Source organism: Vitis riparia, chromosome 18 (assembly GCF_004353265.1).
Source record: "Vitis riparia cultivar Riparia Gloire de Montpellier isolate 1030 chromosome 18, EGFV_Vit.rip_1.0, whole genome shotgun sequence".
Taxonomy (NCBI): Eukaryota; Viridiplantae; Streptophyta; class Magnoliopsida; order Vitales; family Vitaceae; genus Vitis; species Vitis riparia.
Genome location: NC_048448.1, coordinates 13,046,233 through 13,063,158, shown reverse-complemented (window position 1 = coordinate 13,063,158; position 16,926 = coordinate 13,046,233). Strand labels below are relative to the sequence as shown.

Here is a 16,926-nt window from a genome sequence, read left to right as displayed (position 1 = left end):
ATGCCTCTCCAAAATACTCTCATAGGGTTCTAAAATAAAAAGACGTTTTCCTAAAATTTTAAAATATAGAAAGAAAACACTCATCTTTGTACTTTAGATTTTTATTCTTAAAACTTTAAAAAACGATGTTGAAAGCAATTTTAGTAAAGAAAAGGGTGCGAGGGTCCACTAGCCTCAACATAGGGTTGAGGTATCCATTGAGGAGCACAGAGTGTTTCATCGAGGATGTAAAGCGCAGAGTCTACTAATGATAAATTTAATGAAACTAAACATTAAAAATTAAAGATGAATTTCAGTTTATTTTGATAATTGATTTTGTTATTATATGATTTTTTATTTAAATGTTTAATATAATATGTATGATATTTCAATAATATATTTTTAAGTGTAACTTTCAATTGATGTCTAGAGTTATACTTTGTGGTTTTTTGTTTGTTTTACTTAAATAAATAAATAGTATTTTTTTTGTTTTAATTTATCACTTTTCTTAAGACAATTTTGTCTTAATGAAAAAAAGTCACTTTCTCCTTTTGCTTTTGAATCTTTCACTTTGTTATAATATTCACATTTAATTTCTCAGTCAAACTAAAACCAAATTCAGTTTAAAAAAATTTGGATGACCCCTATTTTAAAAACTAGTTAAAAAATAGTAAATTTATCAATAATTTAATCCAAAAAGAATCTACAAAATTTCAAATCCACAACTAAAATTTTACCACATATTTTTTGCCTTCTAATTCATTCATAATGAAATTAAATTCTATAAATTATTGTAGATTTTTTGTTCATAAAATAAAGATAAACAACACTAAAATTCATTTAATTTACATTATAAATAAATTTACTGCAAATACTCAAAATTCAACTTCTTATGTGCAATAAAACTACAATAATTCAACAACCATCAATTTCCAATAAATAAAAAATTAATTAAAATTCCAAAACTTAATTCATATTCATCTAAATATTCTGGACATTAACATTTTTAAATAATTTTGAAAAATAAAAAGTTAGGACTTAATACTTCTTTAAGTTAAAAAATCAAAATTTAATAAATTAATCTCAATAATGAAACAAGTATTTTAATTGCAACTCCATAAATCCAAAAATACACTACATAAAATAAGTTTTAACTTACAAAAATTACTAACATTTTCTGGACAATCAAGCATAATTCAATCCTAATTATTATTCTAAATTCTAATCTCCAATTAATCACATCATTAATCATTATGAAATTTTTGTATGGTAAAAAAAATTTATATTTAAAAATATGCTTAATCTTTTTAATTATTAATTTTCAAATTAAAATAACATATATATATATATATATATATATATATATATATATATATATATATATATATAATAATTAATTTTATAGATAACTTTATCAAAAATTGTTTTTTAAAGACAAAATCCAACCTGTCATATATTTTGGGTTGAAATGATAGTTTAATGGCATCTTTCCCCTATCCCTCTCCTGGACTCAAGCGAAATATTATAGAAGCCACCTCCCAAGTATTCAAACGACAACATATTTGAATATGATATGAGAATTAAAAACACAAAAGATAAAAATAATAAATAATAATAAAGTGGACTATTTTGGGCATTCACAATGAGATATTTTGTGAAAAGTTGATTGTTGGTGAAGACTTAAGAGAGGTGGAATATAATATTTTAACATATTTTATAATAATATTTTTTTAGTCTTTTCTGATATTTCAAAATTTTAAAATAAAAATATATTACGTCCTCATGTCTAACATTCAAAAAAAAAAAATTGATTTTTAATTTTTGTACCAATTATTATATCAGATGAATCATGTTCAACTAAGTTAATCTCAGATATGCTTACACCGGATATCTTATAAAAAAAAATAATTATGATTTTTAGCTATAAATATGCATGATAAATTTTAGATTGAAAATAGATTTTCAAGAATTATTTTTAAAACCATGATGAATTTTGAAAATAAAATTTGAGATGTTTTTTAAGCGTTTTTCAAATAATATTTTGATGAATAATTATTAATACAATGAATAGATAAAAAATAAAATTGACTTTGGAAACAAAAATTTGTTTCAAAATCCACCATATTAAACAAAATAATTTTATTTGGAAAATAGGTCTTGGTTCGTTTACATTGGAAAATTGTTTCAAAAAAGAATATTTTGGTAAAAAAACCGGACACCATATTGGGTATTTGGGTTGGGAATTGGGAGAGAGGCTTGGGAAGGGGGCAGGTGTGATAATGTGAGTTAGGAGACTCTCCTTTTCAATAACATCCGTGACCTAAGCACCCAGCATCAGCAGTGAACAACGCTCCAACTCCCTTCGTGTCGGCCGAATCTCCACATCAATGCCTTTCTCAAACGGCACCATCAATTAATCAAGCCACGTTAAATAAATTCACGTTCTTGGCGGTGGATGGAAACTTCTGCAATGTGCACCTGTCTACCATGATTTCAATTTTCAATTTTCAACTGGAAGGTCATTTGGGTCCCCTGAATGGCTTTTTCAACCATATGATTTATTGCCTAGGCCAAGGGGAAGTAATTTGAGTCAAATGATTGATTGGCCTTTTCAACCGTTCCATGAACTCAATTGGTATGAACTATGAAGACGACAAAAACAGGTTAAGATAGGCGAAACAGTTGGCTTGAGCAATATTAGAAAAGCCATAATAACGTGGCCCAAGGCTCAAGTAGACAGGAGTGGGATAGCATTAATTTTGGGTACATATCGGATTAGCTTAAAGCCTCAATCAAAGTGGACCACCTAATGGAAGGATCAATCAGCTAGACAACGGACACTTAACCACCCATCAATGGGGTTGGTTGTAGTTGGCTTCATTAATGTCACCAAGGCCAAAGGTCTAACTTGTAGTAGGGCAAAGATCAGCCCGACTTCTCCAGGTCTTAAAGCAAATCATTTTATTTTTTTTTTCACTTTTTAGGACACAAGTAAGAAAACCCTTTAATATCAACTATATTTATGAAGCTAAAGGTATAACTTTCCTCGAATGGCATTACAACATAGGGGTAAGAGTAATGTATCCCAACAGCAGCATCAGCAACAACAATATTGGAAGCATATACGTGGAGTACTTAATTTTGCCACATACAGCTCTAAACTATATACATTATCGTCCACGTTAATTTCAACTTTAGCAAATGGGAATCAAATATTATTCTTATTCCTGCATAATTTACCACATTCAGCTTCAAACTATTCGCAGAATCTACGTCAAGTTTCTTCTATCTCAGAAAGGAATCACAGATTATTCTTATTTTGACATTATTTTCGTGAATGTAAATTCAATTAATTCCATCTTCACTTTTTATTCACTAAATCTTATGATTTAAGATCAAAATTTTCCTTAGTCCCTCCAATTGCAAAGTAAACATCTAAGCTAATCACTTCTAATGATTTTCAATGTATCAGTCAGGGGGAGAGCGGGAAGACATGCTAGGCATGATGGAACCACCATATAATTACAATTCAATATAATAAATTGAGATGAGCAAGCAGCTTTACTTTTTCCTTGTAACAAAACACATCACAAATATCCATTCTCCCACTGAGAAACCAAAGTATCCCTCAAAATATTTCCTATTTGGGTTAAAAATCCTTCTTTCGTGTCAAGAAATCCACCCACTACTTATGCCATGAACCAAACACATCAATCCATTAGTGAATATAATGATCAATTTATACATAAAATGTGCCTTGATTGATAGGCTCCCAAGTAAAATTAACTTCATATACACACTGAGTTGATATCAGATCAAAGCTCACACAACCAAGAAATTTACCAAATATCAAAATATCAACCAGTAGAAAATAATGAAAAATTTTAACAGAGACATGAGGGTGCCTTCAATGATAATTTGAAATTGTTTGCCATCAATGAGCACTCACAAGGAAAGGATGCTGGCAAACCCCACACTCAATGGTCTCAGATCCTGAGCTGGGAACTTGGACCTGCAATAATCAGCATTACAGCCACCACATTTATAACATTTGATGTAATAAATGTTATATTACATTTAACATTTAAGAATTTCAAACCTAAAATTCTAAAAAGCTAAAAGAATTTCAAACCTGCAAATGGACAGTGCAAATGGGACAGGCAACTTCTTTCATCCGCTTCCCAGATCCATCAGACTTGGAGCCTGCAAGAGTAAAATCATAGCTCATAACATGAGGACTGGAAACACTTCTCAAGCTATTTCATTGCAAGGTGTTTGATACTCTAAAAGTGGAGCTAACATGATATCTTGACTTGTCAATCACCCAACAACAGGAAGACATTAAACAAGATTGAATCACACAAAAGCCAATTTTTGTGAACTACACAAGCCTAATCAAATACAGTGTGGACAACGTACATGACATGATGGATGAGTGGACTCAAAGTTGAAAGTTCTAATCATGTTTAAGCAGTAGATCAAATACAGAATCTGATGTCACACCAATTCCACCCTTTCCCTTCTTGTCAGGAAAGGGTTTCAGAAGGGGCCTGTGATAATGGTTGTGGCCCAGGTGTGGAGCTTTTGAAAGTGGAAGCAAACCTTTGTCCCCTAAGTGTGGTTTTGGCTGACGGTAGCTCTGCAGCGATCTCTTCTGGGAAGGAAAGGGCTCTGGTAGTGGTAGAGGAAGAGGGTCAAGAGGAAAGGGACAGTGAGATGGGGAGGCTAGGGTTTGAGGCAGAATCTGTTGAGGCTTGGAACTCAAGTTGCCTCGCTCAGTTCAGTAATTTTCTGAGCATTCCGACTAAGGGCTAAGAGGAGAAGATCTTAGCTTTGCTTAAAAAATTGAAAATGAGAAAAGATCAAAAGGCCCAGTTGTCCGGTCCTAGAAAGAGTAAGATTGGATCCTCAAGGTTTGAAAGGGAGCTTAGAAGGTTGGAATGTTCAATTAACTTTAGAGGTTCAGGCAGTGGAAGAGTTCTCTCTAGAGAGAATTGGGGTTTGGATTCTGTTGGTAAATGAGACTAAGAGGATGTTTGCTTTTATAACTTTTTGCTGAAAGCAAATTGCTTTCAAACTTTAGGTTATTTATTTTTCTACTTTTTCACGACCTATTATAAATTTTTTACTGAATAGAAAAAACTAAAATATTTGGCTTTTCTTAATAGAAAAAGTAACATGTTGGTTTTTCTTTACCTTTTAATACTTAATAGAAATAAAATATTACAAAAACAAACAAATTAATACTTAACACTATTAAACACTTTAGTTTTAAATTCTATTTAGAATTGAAGAAAAAACCAAACCACCTAAGAATTCTTTCATGGAATGTGAGAGGATCAAATCAATGATTACGGCTCAGAGAGCTGATTTGGTCTTGTCTTCAGGAAACTAAGTTTTAAAGTCTATTGTGTAGCTTGGTTCATTCATTAGGAGTGGGCAGGTTCTTGGAGTGGGGTGCTCTCAATTCTCAGGTTATGGTAGGGGGAGTGTTAGTCTTTTGGGATAACAGGTTGTTAAAGCTGACTGGTATGGAAATTAGGGATTTTTCGATTTCCAATCGATTTAAAAATATTGAGAATGGATTCTGTTGGGTTTTTATGGGGTGGCATGGCCACTACTATTGGGAGGTTCATAGAAGCTTTCTGGGAGGAGTTGGGGACTATCGGGGTTTGTGTCAGGATCCTTGGTGCTTAGGAGGAGATTTTAATGTAATCAGATTCATGAGAGAACAAAAATGAGCTTCTAGGTTGTCTTCAACAATGAGAAGATTTTTAGAAGTCATCGAGGACTTGGAACTGCAGGATCTCCCTTTGCAGGGGGTTCTTTCATGTGGAAGGGAAGATTGAACAATCAATTTCAATCAAGATTAGAAAAATTCTTAGTCTCTGAGGATTGGGAGTGCTATTTCGGTGGGGTTCTTTAGTGTCTTCTCTGCAGACCTGTTTTTGACCACGGCCCAATTTTTGTTACATGGTGGAGGCATAAAAGGAAAGGTCCATCCCCGTTCAAATTCAAGAATATGTGGTTGAAGGAGAATGGTTTTAAGGATTTGCTAAGAATTTGGTGGAGGCGTCTCCATTTCAGAGGGTCCTTCAATTTCATTCTATCTGAAAAACTGAAAGTGCTTGAGGCTATTTTAAAGATTTGGAACAAAGATGTGTTTGGAAATACTACTACTAGAAAAGAGGCAACCTTGAACCAGGTGCTATTTTGGGATCTATAGAAGGGAATAGGGCTTTGTCTGTAGAAAACAGAATCTCAGGAAGCAAGCTATGGAGAAGTATAATAAGTGGGTGTTGATGGAAGAAACCTCTTAGAGGCAAAAATCTAGGGAGTTATGGTTGAGGGAGGGAGATAGAAATACTGGTTTTTTTCCACAAAATGGCCTCAGCTCATAAGAGAGGAAACTCAATGGTGAAGAGCAGGATCAATGGGACTTGGGTAGCAGAGGAGAGAGAGATCAAAGAAGGGGTGGTTCACTTCTTCCACTCTCTTTTGTCTGAATCAAAGGAGTGGAGACCCAACTGCAGTGAGCTGTCGGTTGGGGTCTTAGGAGGTGAGGATGCAGCGATAGAGGTCCTTTTTTCCGAGGAAGAGGTATTTGGTGCTCTCTCAAATCTTAGTGGGGATAAAGCTCCCATACCCAATGGCTTCTCCATGGCAATTCATTTAGGATTTTTTGAAGTAAGAAGTTATGGGGTTTTTTAAGGATTTTCATGAACGTGGTAGGTTTGCGAAGAGCATTAAGGCCTCTTTTCTAGTGTTAATTCCTAAGAGAGGGGGAGTGAAGATCTCAGAGATTTTAAGCCTATAAGCTTGGTGGATAGCCTTTACAAGTTGTTAGCTAAAGTGTTAACTAACGGGCTTAAGAAGATAGTGGGAAAGGTTGTATCCAAGTCCCAAAATGCTTTTATGGAGGGTAGGCGAATCCTTGATGTCTCTTTGATTGCTAATGAGGCTATTGATTCAATGCAGAAAGGCGATGGTGGTGGTATTCTATGCAAGTTTGATATTAAGAAGGCGTACGATGTAAATTGGAATTTCATATTTTGGTTGCTAGAAAAAATGGGCTTTGGAGCTAAGTGGATCAGTTGGATCCACTAGTGTATTTCTATTGTGAGCTTCTTTGTCCTTATCAACAGAAATCTCTCTGGTTTCTTCCAAAGCTCTTGGGGCTTAAGGCAGGGGGATCCTCTATCCCCTTACTTTTTTGTGATTGTCATGGGGGCCGTCAGTTGTTTGTTGAATAGAGCTAAGGGAGGAGTCTTGTCAGGGTGACAGTTTAATGGTAGAGGAGTGGGAGTGGAAATCTCTCAATTGTTGTTTGCATATGACACTTTAGTATTCTGTGAGCCTCCTCTGAATCAATTGACTTCTTTGAGTTGGCTACTTATATGGTTTGAGGTCATGTCAGGGTTGAGAGTATACTTGGAAAAAAGTGAGCTCATTCCGATGGGGGGCTAGAGAATGTAGGAGAGTTGGCTCATGAGTTTGGTTGCAAGTTGAGCACGCTCCCATCTTCTTACTTGGGTCTTCTCTTTGGTACTCGTTTCAAGGATGTGGAAATTTGGGATGGTGTGGAGGAAAGGCTTTGGAAAAGACCATATATTTCCAAAGGAGGTAGGCTTACCTTGTTTCAAAGTACTCTTTCCAATATGCCAATTTATTGTCTTTGCTTTGTATTCTAAGGAAAGTCAAATTGAGGTTAAAGCAAATCCAACAAGATTTTCTTTGGGGAGGTTGGGCCCTTGAGAGAAAGCCTCATTTAGTTAGTCTATTGTCTACTCAAATAAATGCAAGGGTGGTTTAGGAGTGAGGAATTTAGTGTTGATTAATAAGGCCTTCCAATGCAAGTGGAGTTTGCGTTTGGCACTGGATAGGGAGGCCTTTTGGAGGCAAGTTATTGTAGGAAGTATGGGGAAGAAAAGGATGGGTGGTGTTCTTGTGAAGTGAGAAAGATTTGGGGTAGATTTGTTGAAAGCCATCAGGAGAGAATGGGATATGGTAGCGGCAATATGGTTTTTTCTATGGGGAATGAGAGGAAAGTTAGATTTTGGTAGGACAAGTGGTGTGGAGACAATCCTCTGTGCACCTCTTTTCCCTCCTTATTTGCTATTTTGTTGGCTAAAGAGGCTTGGGTGGAAGATGTTTGGAACCATTCTAGAGAGGGAGTTTAGGATCCTCGTTTCTCTAGACAACTCAATGACTAGGAGGTGATTGATGTAGAGTTTTTTTTCCAATATTGCAAGGGAGGAGGGTGTGTAGTGACGTGGAAGATCAAGTGGTATGGACAAAGTCAAAGGAAGATAAATTTATTGTCAAATATCTCTATAAGGCTTTGAACCAAAAAGACAAGGGGATGTTCCTGCAAAGTGTAATTTTTTAAGGCGCTCTTAGGCGTCCTTTGTAAACTACCTATGTACTTTGGGCACTTTTCTAAAGTGCCTTGTTTTAATATATTGCTATTTATCCATCAAAAAACTTGAACCTGCCATATTGGTTGGACTAATAACTAGAATTCTTACCTAAAATATGAACCATTCTTTTTTTCTTTAGTCTTTATTTATTATTATTTGTTTTCTTTTTTTGACAAGGACCGTTTTATTTTCATTCATTGAAACCTAGAACATCCTCTCATCCCCACCTAGAACATCCTCTCATCCCCACCCTATCCTTTTTACCACTTGAGCCAGGCCACCTATCCTAGGCTTTAAGGGCATTAAAATTGAACATTCACAAGGACAAGCAATAATTATCAGCATTAACTGAGATATAGTGATGAGAATGAATCTCCAATATATATATCAAGAAAGGGAATTAGAATTAGAATTAGTTACAATTAAAGTAGCATTAGTATTACTTGGAATTAAATTAGGAATAATATTTGTTGGAATCTAATTAGGATTAGCTAGTTAAGTTATAATAAAATTAGAATTTAAATCATGCTAGATTATTAGAGACCTAATAGACTTTGGATGTTATAATTAGAATTAGAATCATAATAAGTTATTAGAATCCTAGTTGACTTTGGATTTCTTGGAGAAACTTATAAATAGGCTAATCAACCTAAATCAAAGGGATAATTGAGATTAATAATATTATGTTTTCTTTCATTACAAGGTTTCAACCCTCAATGGTGAGAATCCATTGATTTTCTTCTAGGTGAGACTCCTAGAAGGCCTTAGTGAAACTTTAAGGTTTTCGATCTTTTCTTCGTTGTTTTTTCTTTTTCTCTATTTCTTATCTTATATTTTCTCTACCATAAAATTTATTCCTTATTCCTCTTCCTACACCCTAAAAATAAAACCCTAACCCACCTACCCTTAAGTGTAGGCAACAATCTTAGGGTTGTCCTACATCAATTTTGGTATCAAAGCAAAAATTCTTGGCATGAAGGCATAGGTAATTGAGGAGTGGAGCAACATATGCAAACATGGTTGACGGCTACAACCTTTTTATGCTGTCATTGGTGAACATACCAAGGCTAAATGAAGAGGAGGATTGGCGACGTACTAGCATCTACTCGTGTTTCTTTGCCAAGGGAGACTATGTACTTTGATTATTGATGGAGGTAGTTGTTCCAATCTAGCTTCAGAGGAGCTTATTGAGAAACTTAATATAAAGACAGAAGATCATCCAAATCCATATCAAAGAGCATGGGTAAATGACACATCTATTTTGGTGAGTTCTCGTTGTCTAGTGACGTTTAATTTCAGTAATAATTTTGAGTTATCAGCATGGTGTGATGTTTTGCCGATGAAAGCCGCCCATATTATGCTTGGAAGACCATGACTTTTTGATGAAAGGGTCCAACATGATGGATATGAGAACACTTAACACACTTGTGTGCAATGGGCATAAGAAGATCCTTCGTCCAATGAAGGAAATACCACCACATAAGCAACCAAAGGAAAAATTAGCAGCCTTAAAAATAGAAGAGCTATCAAATACTCTTACAAAAAAGCAAGTCAAAGTTACTAAAAAGGAGGAAGAAATCATCAATGATGAATCTAGAAAGCAAGAGGTGATGAAACTAATCCTAGATCAACCAGTAGAAGAACTCAAGGAATTGTAGAAGCTTCAAAAGAATCGATTCTTGATTTCCCCTAGGCCAAACATGATCATGAGTAGTGGCAAGCATGAAGAATCTGCTAAAATTTCTTTTGAACATAGGGAATTCAAAAATCTTATTCTTCCACAAGACAATTCACAAGAAGAGTGTGGGAAACAACTTTCCACAAGCTTGTTGAAGACACATAATTATTTCCAGAATTATCAATTTGTTGTACAACATCAAAAAGTTTTCAAAGTCTAGTATTTATTTTGTGTGAAATTGAACAAGTTCAAGAGATCTTGAGATCCTATCTTACCATGGGAAAGAGACGACAAAGAAAGAAAGGGTGGAAGGCATAGCTTGGAATTTCAATTCATCGTGGAAAATCACTAAAACTCGAGGTCAAGTTTTTTTCAAGTCGGGGGGAATTGATGAGGATGAATCTCCAAGATATATATATCAAGAAAGGGAATTAGTATTAGTTACAATTAAAGTAGGATTAATATTACTTAGAATTAAATTAGGATAAATATTTGTTGGAGTCTAATTAGGATTAACTAGTTAAGTTATAATATAACTTGAATTTCAATCATGATAGGTTATTAGAGTCATAGTAGACTTTGGATGTTATAATTAGAATTAGAATCATAATAGGTTATTAGAGTCTTAATAGACTTGGATTTCTTAGAGAAACTATAAATAGGATAATAAATGTAAATCAAAGGGATGATTGATATTAATAATATTATGTTTTCTTTCATTGCAAGGTTGCAACCCTCAATGGTGAGACTCCATTGATTTTCTTCTAGGTGACTCCTAGAAGGCCTTAGTGAGACTCTAAGGTTTTCGATCTTTTCTTCGTTGTTTTTTTCTTTTTCTCTATTTCTTATCTTATATTTTTCTCTACCATAAAATTTATTCCTTATTCCTCTTCTTACACCTAAAAATAAAACCCTAACCCACCTACCCTTGAGTGTAGGCAACCATCCTAGGGTTGTCCTACATCATAGACTTTAATTATGAAGATTGCCAACTAAAGAACCCCTATTGAGTGAGCTTGCAGATATCTACTAGTTCATTTCATAGTCCTGTAGTGCACATACATATACAAAATGTGGAACAGGATAACAGATAGGACTACAAGCTAAAGCATATACAACTGCCACCTCTGATATAAAACAAATATTCCAGCACGGAAGATTACCTGATGATGTCTTGCGATTTCTCTCCATCTCCTCCTGTCACAAATCAACACCATCAGGACAAAACAAAACCAAAAGTAGACATACAGGCATATAAAAGAATAGATGCTCCATGGTGGCAAAATCTAAATCTAGGATCCAATATTTTATTAACCAAAACTGCAAGAAGCATTTCCAAATTCAATGAAATGTTTAGCAAAGTCAAATTTATTCAGGTATCATAACAATAATCAGCAACTAGATCTAGTGTGTTGGAAACAGAGACCATGAGGAAAGAGTTAATGGGATTTTGAAAACAAGTGATTATTGCTGGGTGATGCCAGAGCCAGGAACAGTTAAGTGGAGCAAATTGTAACAAGGTAGCCATAATGGAAGATATAGCCAGATCACATCCTTTTCAGGGAGATCTAATGCTTATTAGGTATTTATATGTTAATGAAATTTAAAATTTTTTCCAGAAGGGGAAAAAAAAGAAGAGGAAATTACAACAAGATTAATGGATTCAAAATTGGCCAATCAGAGGGTAATAAGAAACAGCTGCAGGTGGGTACATCCAAGGAAGAGAAATAGGAAGGGCAGAAGTGACTCATAGTTTAGTAGCAGCTTTCATAAATACTGGATTCACCCTCAAAATAAGAAATCTGAACATCCTCACTAGAAAAGCTAAACATGTTTAACAATTTACAGAATGAAATAATTTATCAGCTCAGAGTAGGTAGAGCAAGATGTGATTTCATAAACAAATTTAGACTCATCAGCACAAAAATAATGGTCAGACTTGAGTATTGCCATATTAAGCAAAAAAGAAATTCCTCTATTTAAATTTAAATCTTAAGATTTGTACCATGCAGAAATGAACTGAGGCATAAAACACCATAGGTTTAAATTGCAAATTATAAGTCACCTGAAGTTTCCGTGCAAGATCCTCATGACTTTGCAATGCAGGTTTGTTGGCTGCTTCCTTAGCATTACTCAACCTCTGTGTCACTTCAGCCTGCAATGGAACATGAAATCAATAGATCTGAAGATATCGGTTTTATTTATAAGATATACATGTCTATGCAAAGTGAACCAAATGCTGCCTAAAAGGCCATCCTTAGAATGCTAATAGTTGACATTTGTGTCTCAATAGTTCTACCAGTTTCGTGTCTATTCAGTTTCCTGTCCCTTCAGAAACTACGAGGATATTTTGTTTGGATGTTTACGGGGGTTTATGGTCCTGTTTTGGCTGTGAGAGAACACTTTTGGAATGAGTTGAGTAATATTAGAGGCCTCTAGAACAACTTTGGTGTGTGGGAGGGGACTTCAAATGTAGTGAGATTCCTGGAGGAAAGGAGGAACTGTCAAAGATTCTCAGTTTCCATGAGGCACTTTTTCAAAGTTATCAAGAGATGTGTCTTACAGATCTCCCTCTGTCTGGTGGATTGTTTACTTGGTGTGGCAGATTAAATAGCTGGATCATTTTCTTGTGTTCGATGATTGGGAGAATCAGTTCAGTGGTCTGTTCCAAGCACCCTTCCAAATCCAGCCTTAGATCATGCACCAATCCTGCTTGATGGTAGAGGGATAAGGAAAGGAAAGACACCATTCAAATTTGAAAATATGTGGTTAAAGGTGGAAGGCTTCAAAGATCTTATCAGGAACTAGTGGGAGGGGTACAGTGTTCAGGGTTCCTTTAGTCACATTCCAGCGGTTAAGCTTAAAGCTTTGAAATAGGACCCTGGAATAAGGAGGTTTTCCGATAATTTTTCCACAAAAAAACTCAAAGGTCTTTGGCTTAATTAGGGTTGTGGGATGCAAAGGAAAGGGTAAGGGCCCTCACAGTGGAGGAATATGAGGTTAGAAGGGGGTGGTGAATGAGTTTACAAAATGGGCAAAGATGAAGGAGATCTCTTAGAGACAAAAATCAAGAGAGTTGTGACTAAAATAAGGGGACAAAAAGACTAGGGACTTGTTTGGCAACTATTTTTTAAAATAGTTTTTTGTTTTCCAGAACAAAAAAACTAAAAAACACGTTTGGTAACCAAAAACTGTTTTTGTTTTTTGTTCTCTGAAAACAGAAAATAGGGTGTTTTCAGATAATATCTTTTAATTGTTTTCAGTTATTTTTACTTGTTTTTTGAGAGTTGTTTTAAATTATAATTATATAAACATTTATAATGATAAAAAAATAAAACCCTAGACATAAAAATTATTTTTTAAAAATATTAAAAACATATTACAAACATTTCAGGCTATCAAACAAACTTTTACTCTACCAAACATCATAAAACAGTTACCAAACAAGACCTGGATTTATCCTCAAAATGATCAATATTCGAAGGAGGCAATTTTTGGTCAAGTTAAGGGTAAATGGTGAATTGCTAGTCGGGGAAGACAACATTAAAGAAGGGGTGGCAAATTCTTTTCAAAGGGTTCTTACTAAGGCGGGGGAGTGGAGGTCGAGTATAGATGAGCTGATTTTTTATTCCTTGTTGTTTGCAAATTTAGAAGCCTTAGAGATCCCCTTCTCTAAAGAGGTCCTTACAACTTTATCTAGCTTGGGTGGTGATAAGGCCCTTGGTCCGAATGGCTTTTCCTTGGCTTTTTGGCAATGTTGTTAGGATTTTGTGAAATGTGAGGTTATGGAGTTTTTCGGAGAATTCTATAACTTGGGGTACTTTGAGAGGAGTTCAAATGTAATGTTTTTAGTATTGGTGCCTAAGAAAGGGGAGGCAAATAATCCAAAGGACTTTAGACCTATTAGCTTGGTAGGAAGTTTATACAAACTCCTAGCTAAGGTTCTAGCAAACAAACTTAAAAAGGTGGTCGATACCTTAGTCTCAAATTTTCAGAATGCCTTTGTGATATGGAGACAAATTTTAGATGTTTTGATAACAAATGATGCCATTGATTCTAGATTTAAAGACAATTTGAGAGAAATGCTATGCAAGTTTGACATTGAAAAGGTTTATGGCCATATGAATTGGACTTTGTCCTTGTAGTTTTGGAAAATAAAATTTTTGATAGGCTTGCAGTTCTAGAAAAAATGGTATTTGACTCCAAGTAGATAGGATGGATTAGATGGCGTATCCCCACAACACATTTTTCTGTCTCAGTAAATGGTTCCCTTCAGGCTTTTTCCAAAGATGTAGGGATTTGAGACAAGGAGACCCTATGTCTCCTCATTTGTTCATCTTGGCAATGAAGACTCTCTCCAACTTACTCTTTAGGGAAAGGGAAGGTGGTTTTATTCATGGATTCATAGTCAAAGGAAGGCACAATGTGGGAGTAGAGGTTTCCCATTTGGTTTTTTGCAAATGATATCTTCATCCTTTGAGATGCTAGTAAGGAAAATCTAAAGCACTTGAGTTGGTTCTTCATGTGGTTTGAGGCATGTTTATGGCTCAAGATTAATCTGGAGAAAAGTGAGTTGATTCTAGTTGGGGATGTCCCAAATATGGAGGAGCTTGTTGAGGTTCTAAGCTGCAAGGTGGGTGCAGTCCCAACCACCTACTTAGGTCTCCCTTTGGTTGCTCCTTACAAGTCTTCTAGCGTTTGGGAAGGGATGGAGGAGTGATTCCAAAAAAGGCTTGCTTTGTGGAAGAGCCAATATCCCTCAAAAGGTGAAGACAGACATTAAGATCACCTTATCTAGCTTACCAATTTGATTAAGAGGCAGTAACTCTTGAACTCCTATAAGAGCTAGCCTTTTTTACTTGGAAAGCAACTTAGACCAAGATTTTAACTCAAGATCAGCTCAAAAAGAGGGGTTGGAAGATGCCTCATAGATACTATATGTGCAAAGCAGAAGAAAAAATAGGTGATCATTTTCTCCTTCATTGTTTGAAATTTTGTGGCAATTGATTTTAGCTCTACTTTATGTATAGTGGGTGATGCATGCTTCAGTGAGAGGGTTGCTCTTGAGTTGGGGAGGCCGTTGTGTTGGCAAAAAAAAAGGAAAAAGACTTCAAAAGTTGTTCCTTTATACCTTTTTTGGTCCATTTAGAGGGAGAGAAATAAGAGAGTCTTCGAGAATTGTGAAAGTTTGGACTAAACAATTAAAAGTTCTTTTTTGTATCTTTTTTGGAATTGGGTTTGTACATAGAGAATAGATCTATGTCGATGTTAGATTTTGTGGACAAGTTAGGCTTTTTGTAGGGTGTGGTTACTAGTTTGTTTGTATTAGTGCCTTCTTACTTTTTGGTTGCTTGGTATACATCGTGTATACTTTTTAAAATTTTAATACAATCTGCATTCACCTATAAAAAAAAAAAGTCTATGCAAGTGTGTGTACCAAACATGAATAGGATGATAACTAGTTGTGTGTCCTTTTCTAAAAGGTTTAACATGACTAAATGTCCCTAATCAACCAAGCAACATACAAACCCCTAAATCTTTCTCAAGCTTGCAAAATCATAATAACTCATCAATAAACCTAATGTTCGTTTTATTTATAAGATATACATGTTTATGCAAGTGTGTTCACCAGACATGAGTAGAAGGATGACTAGATGCAAGTCCTCTTCTGCAAGGTTGAACAACTAAATATCCTTAATTAACCTAGCAACATTCAAACCCCTAAATCTTTCTCGAGCTTACAAAATCATGATAGGTCATTAATCAACCTAACAATGCTCAAACCCCTGCATTTTTCAAAAGCTTGAAAAACCAATGAGAGGTGATGTCTCATTGCTGAACCAACTTCATCGATGGTCCATTTAATCATCCCAGTTTTTTTGTTTCTAAACACACGACCAAACAACTGATTTTCTGTCTTGTTTTTAGTCTTTGAAAATAGTAACATGTTTGGTAATCCCAGTAGTTGCATAACTAAAANATATCTCATAAGATTAAAATAGCATGTCCCTTTGGGTGATCCAAAGGACATGTGATCATGAAATATATGGTTGCATTAATTCATTTAGTGGAATTTGACATATGCTCCTTGGAGGTAGAGTATGTCAGTTGATCGCATAATAGGTAAATTTGTAACTCAAAGATTGGACAGATAATTTTAATGGGTTGATAACACTATCCCATTAAATTACGAACATCAGTTCATAGGAAGTTTACATGCAATGGAAAGTAGGTCATGAACCTAAGTTTTGTCTTATTGTAATTTCATAAGATATTGAAGTGCACTTGACTCTGTTTAGTGGAGTGTCAACCAACTTCATAATCGGATTCTAAATGAGCCAGTATTTTCCTATGGGTCTCAATAGTCCCTATTCGAGTTCCTAATTCATGGTGGCACACACTTTGAGGGTATTTTTGGTATATAGTTCATAAGTGTGGATAACGATTAGATCTTATAAACTAACTTTTTGGAATGGGTTAATTAATTGATTAGAGCTTATTAGGATTAATTAATTAATTAAGATTCAAGTGAGATAGATTAGGTGACCTAAGCCCAATTTGGGCTTAAGTGACTTAAGCCCGCGAGGAAGCCTTTATAATCTTAGGGGTTAAAGCTTCAAGCGTACAATTTAGTTTTCTAAAATTCTAAAGAAAGGTACCCCAACTATCCTTAAGAAAAGAGAAAGAAGCCCACATTTCTCCCATGTCATGACCCATGGAAAGAGAGATCAGGTGGAAGATTGTTGGGTAAATGACTTCTACAACAACCACCACAGATTTAAAGTCTTCATTGGAAGGAAATTTGATCTGGGAATATCCAAATCACAGGTTTGAGTTTTTCGATCTCTA

At 35.0% G+C, this 16,926-nt stretch overlaps 1 long non-coding RNA gene across 1 annotated transcript; it reads right to left on the bottom strand.

The window, feature by feature from the left end:
• Window positions 1-3,721: 3,721 nt before the first annotated feature.
• On the bottom strand, window positions 3,722-12,261 carry LOC117905939. Its single transcript, XR_004649754.1, has 4 exons — window positions 12,143-12,261; window positions 11,241-11,274; window positions 4,112-4,182; window positions 3,722-3,991 (listed from the first exon to the last, which is right to left on the bottom strand). It is a non-coding gene; the product is annotated as an uncharacterized LOC117905939 (long non-coding RNA).
• Window positions 12,262-16,926: the final 4,665 nt, after the last annotated feature.